Genomic DNA, 5,642 nt, shown 5'->3' with positions numbered 1-5,642 from the left:
AAATGGGGTCCCGACCCACAGGTTGAGAACCATTGTTATAGGACATCTGACCATTTATATCAAGACTGCAAATCCAACTGTACATTTGTTTCTTCCGTCTCAGTAAACTGAGAGCAAGTCTTTTGAATACAAACTACAGTTTCACTTAAAGCTTGTGCTTGACTTTGTCAAGCAATTATCATCTCTGTGTTTTCTAAGATTTTATCAGAATATATTTATAAATAGAGTCTGAACGGGTTTCCTCCATTTTTATCATATTTGAAGACATTCTCTTTTGGGGGGAGACTATATTTAAACAAAGTCATTCAATATCCATCTCCTCCCAAGTTTCTTAGTCTATTTCCTTTATGCAAATTCCAAGAGAAAAGAAAAAAAATTAGCAAGAGTGATACGTACTTTCAGCAGAAGATGTCCCCCAAAGAATACTCAAAGTTAATCAAATAATCAGTCTTTTCGGAAAACATAAAAAATAAGAAAAAATAAAACTCTCCAAATGCATAGCCTCTTAAGTCTCTCTAAAAGAATTTTGGGGGGGGGGCTCCAACGTATTCAAAAATATAATCAGCCATTAAAACAAAAATAGGTTTTGTCCTTTTCTTAAGCTTCTTCTCCCTCCATTTAAAATGCCGCTTCAACAAAAAGGGGAATAATTCTAGAAAAAAGAAACTTTTCACAGGAAAAAAAAGAAAATAGAGCTAAAAAAAATCTCACTGAATCTTCCACGGTGGGTCTGTTTGCTTAGATGATCTTATGGCTTACGGTTGGCGCAGCTAAATGATTGGCCATTTTACTGGCCGATCTTTACCCTATCGGTCCAAAGGAGATACTTGGTGCACAGTAGGCTTCTTGGATAGTTGCTGCCGCTCCTCTGCAACTATCCGAGAAGCCTCCTCAATGGTAGACGCTCCTCCAGAGCATCTTTTCAACCCTCTAAGGCAGAGGTTCTCAACCTGTGGGTCGCGACCCTTTTGGGGGGTCGCAAGAGCCTTTCACAGGGGTCGCCTAAGACCATCAGAAAACACATATTTCCGATGGTCTTAGGCAGGGATTGTCAACCGCCTTCTCTCCCTCCCCCCCCTCTGCTCCACCTCACGTTTGTGGAAAATATGCTGCTTGGTGGCAGTCTGCACGAAGTCTACCAAATGTGCCCTGCAGGGGGCACATGAAGAGCGCAGGCACAGAGCAAGGCCCCGCCCTCCCCAGAGACTCATTGTGCAGCAACCGGATTGACTGCTTCTCGTGCATGCAGGTCAGCCAAGGGGAAGCCAGCAGCACCCAACTCTTGTGCCCGTCAGCTGACGACCCCCGAACTTGCGCTTGTCAGCCAGGAGGTCTGGCGATGGCTGCAGGTCTCCTTTGCCACCCCGCCCGTCCTCGTCTCCTCCTCCGCCCGTTCATGTTGAGCCCGCCGGGGCTTGACAGGGAGAGGGGGAGGGAAGGAGGAAGGGACTCCTCCTCCTCTCCTAAGTTTTGATCAGCTTCCCAAGGGCACCACAATCCTCACGAAAGTGGGGGGGGAGAAATAAAGGGGGCAAGAAAGCTTGCGGCAGGCTCGAAGCAGCACCTCTCAGCGTTGGTGATGAGAAATTCCCCACAAACCCAGGGAAGGGGTGGAGAAACGGAGCCCCCTTTGGGAGGAAACTGCCACCTTCTTCTCCTTGGCTTTGCATTCTTCTGTTTCTCAGCAGCCGGGCTGGCAAGCCTCTCCTGGCTGGAACTTCCTTTCCTTCCCTCCCTCTTGGTCTCTTCCTCCTTCCCTCCCCTCCCACTGTCCATTCCTTCCTTCCTTTCCTTTGCCCCCCTCTCTGTCCTTCCTTCCCTCCCTCTCCCCCTTGTCCCTTCCGTCCTTCCTTCCTTGACTCTTGCCCAGGATCGGGGCAAGCCTCTATAGCTGATCCGCGCTTCTGCAGCTGTAGCTTCTCTCCTTGGCTTCTGCCCAGCAAACTTTCTCGAGCTTTGATAGAAAACAAGCCGCTTGCTAATTTAGCAGAAGCGCAAATCAGCTGTAGCCCGGCGCTGATCCTGGAGCTTCTGCTAGCTTAGCAAGTGGTACGTCTTTCAGTGAAGCTGAGCAAGTGAGCTGGGCAGAGCTCTCCTGTCTCTGCCTGTGCAAAGGCAGGTTTGCCAGCAGCAAAGCCCCCAGCCATGCTGGCAGCCTATCCCCCTCCTCTTGTCCCTTCCTAGGCACGGGCTGGGGGGGTGGGGAGGAAGGAAGGAATGAAGAGGGATGGAAGTAAGGAACAATGAGAGAGGGAAGGAAGGAAGGAACAATGGAAGGGAGGGAAGGGAGGAAGGGTCAAATGTGGGATTAATTGCACGAATATGCCCATAGACATCTGCCCATAGGCATCTCCCACAAGGGCCTGAGATAACAAACGGACTGTTTCTAGACACAGGATGCATTCATCAAACATTTGGACAGACTCTGATAAGAACACCTGCAGTAGCCTTGCATCTGGAAAGTGTCTGTTATTTGATATATTGTAACCACCCCTATATACGTCTTTTGATTACGCTGTGTGATGTAAAAACCTTAGTAACAATAAAATAGGGTGCTGGAGTCAGCTCTGGGCTCCCATCCCGAGATACCTGCTGCGTGCATGTCTCATTCTCCATGGGAGACCACTTCATCTGGTGACCCTGACGTGATCCATTGAGGGATACGTCCCTGCCGACCCTTTACTTATCGCCTGGAATAGGCTTGGTGCACCCGACGAAATTGCTGGCAACTGACTCCTCTTCGTAAGTATGGGGGTGGAATGTCTCACGCTCAAAAGCAGCATGTGGAAGAGCTGAGGCTACTTGGCAGGAAAAAATATCTTACTGATCAGGAACAGAAATTAACCCGTCACCTTTCTAAATCTGAGGCTGTTAAATTGCTTGCTTACGTATGGGCTAACTGCTCATCCTATCCGGAGTCTGGATCTTTAAAAGTAGATACATGGAGGAAAATTGGCACCGTTCTCCATCAGTCTCCAAGAGCCCCCCCAGAGATTTTGTGCCTTTGGAAAATTGCCTATACTCTGATTCAAACCTATGCTGACTCGCCTCATCAGCCTTTATTAGATCCTCCACCGTATAAAAATCCGTCTGTTATGTTGGCCACTCCCTTGTCCCCTGGAGCAGGTTTTAACCCTCCCTCTGCCACTGCAAATTCTACAGCCTCTCCTGTTCCTGCCACGTTGCCGCCTCTCTCCCGGCCCGGAATCATCCGTGGTGCTTTTCAAAAGGCTTTAAACAGTGGTGATTTAAGCGTTTCTGAACTATCCGAGACAGAGTTGTTCCCTGTTACTTACCAACAGACTGCAACAGGCTTAGTAGTTGATTGGGAGACACTCCCCCTGGCTATGATCAGAGAATTGAAAAAGGCTACAAAAGATTATGGCATAACCAGTCCCTATACTAGAGGACTAATACATTCAATTGCTAGTGCATATCGAATGTTGCCTCAAGATTGGAAAGATCTGTTCCGCATGCTTCTTAACGGAACACAATACGTAGTCTTTGAATCTGAATATAAAAGAGAGGCACAAAAGAGAGCTAATCACCCAGGTTCACAATGGACAGCAGAACAACTCTTTGGAGAAGGCAATTTTGCTACCCTTAATGCTCAAGCTTAAACTTTTTCTCCCTTTGCATTTCCAATTATTAATGCTTGTGTTCTTTGTGCCCTGGCTCGTGTTGATGAGTCTGGCACCCCGATTCAATCTTTTTCTGCCATTCGCCAAACTGCAACTGAATCCTATGCAGACTTTGTGAATCGCTTGCCATTGAGCATCAAATTTCAAACAGAGATGCAGCAAATGAAATCCTCATAAAATTGGCTTATGAATATGCAAATGCAGACTGCCAGTCCATTCTTAAACCAATTGTTTCCACTCCCACGGCCACCTTAGCAGATTTTCTTAAAGCCTGTCGCATTGTGGGAACCAATGCTTTTCAAATGGACACTCTTGCAGCTGCAATCCAAAAGGGGAATCAACCCCAAGGCACTTGCTTCAATTGTACTCTTCAGATGTATTGCAACTTTCTCTTGCTGACTGGGCAGGATCTGTTTCCTGTCATATTCCCTCTGACCCTTGCTTCCAACTCCTTAATAATGTTTCAATTTCTCTGCATTCTCCCATTTCCTCCTCTCCCATTCCTAACGCTGTCACCCTGTATGTTGATGGCAGCAAGACTTATGGTTCATGTGTATGGAAGGAGGATGAACAATGGCACACAAAAATTACTCCTCCTCAAACTTTTGCTCAGCGTGCTGAACTTGCTGCTATAATATTGGCTTTACAAACTTTTTTTTAACCTTTTAATCTTATTTTAGATAGTCTTTATGTATATAAAGTTCTCACCTCTTTATCTGATTCATATGTGTCACCCTCACTGGATGACTCTCTCCTCAGTCTATTTCTCACACTTCAATCCCTTCTTCATTCCTGCTCTACTTGTTTTTTTCCTGCTCATATTAGAAGTCACCAACCTTTCCCTGGTATTATCTCCGAAGGCAATGCCAAGGCGGATGCTGCCACTTCGGCTGCCTACACTCACCAGGATGTTTCTGTCCTTGTTTTATCTCCCATAACTCCATGGAACAGCCATTCATATTTTCATCAAAATAAGAAGGCTTTAATGAAACAATTTTCTTTAACAGCTACGGAGGCTGCGGCCATCATACAACAATGTCCCACCTGCAGCCTCCAAGCACACTCTGTTCCTCAAGGGGTCAACCCAAGAGGGACGCAGAGCTGTCAACTTTGGCAAATGGATGTTACGCAATATTTGCCATTTGCCCCTTGGAAATATTTGCATGTTTCCATTGACACCTATTCAGGTTTTATTATGGCCACCCCTCAAAGGGGTGAGTCTGCTAAACATGTTATTAATCATTGTATTCGTACTTTTTCTATACCCTGGGTAATCCAAAAGAAATTAAGACTGATAACTCTCCTGCTTATACCAGCACCTCCTTTGCGCAGTTTTGCTCTCGCTGGTCTATTGTTCATAAATTTGGCATTCCATATAACTCCACTGGTCAAGCGATCGTGGAATGAGCCAATCAGACCGTAAAAAAGGCTCTAGACATGCATGCAAAAAAGAAAGGGGAAAATACCCCCGGCTTGCCTGGGATACAAAACACTCTTAATCTTGTACTTTTTACCTTAATCTTTTTGAATGTTTCTGGCACCCCTGGCTCAACTGCCGCAAGCAGGCATTTTTCTGCTTCTCTCACAGATTCTTCACGCCCCCAGGTATACTATCGACGTTTGCCTGATCCCACCTGGAAAGGGCCTGCCTCCCTCATTACTTGGGGTCGAGGCTATGCTGCAAGAGACGACCATGGCGAGATCATTTGGACTCCAGCTCGTTGTGTTCGTCCTTATATGGCTCAACGTACACCACCTCAGCCAGGCATATGAGGATCAGGGACTGTGGGCTTTTAATGCTTTTGTACGGGATGCCAGGCGCACTGCTCTTACACTTAACGTCACGAACTGTTGGATCTGCATGCAAATTCCTGGTGACAGTCGTGGTGGCCTTATTTTCCATGCCATTCCGTTCAATGAAACAGGATGGAAGCAGCTGTGGAGTATAACTACAGAGACATTGAATATGACATATGCTGTGGGCGCTCGTATAATGGAACC

Source organism: Crotalus tigris, unplaced genomic scaffold, assembly GCF_016545835.1.
Source record: "Crotalus tigris isolate CLP2741 ecotype Arizona unplaced genomic scaffold, ASM1654583v1 scf7180000017785.2122318, whole genome shotgun sequence".
Lineage (NCBI taxonomy): Eukaryota > Metazoa > Chordata > Lepidosauria > Squamata > Viperidae > Crotalus > Crotalus tigris.
This window is presented reverse-complemented; position numbering follows the sequence as displayed.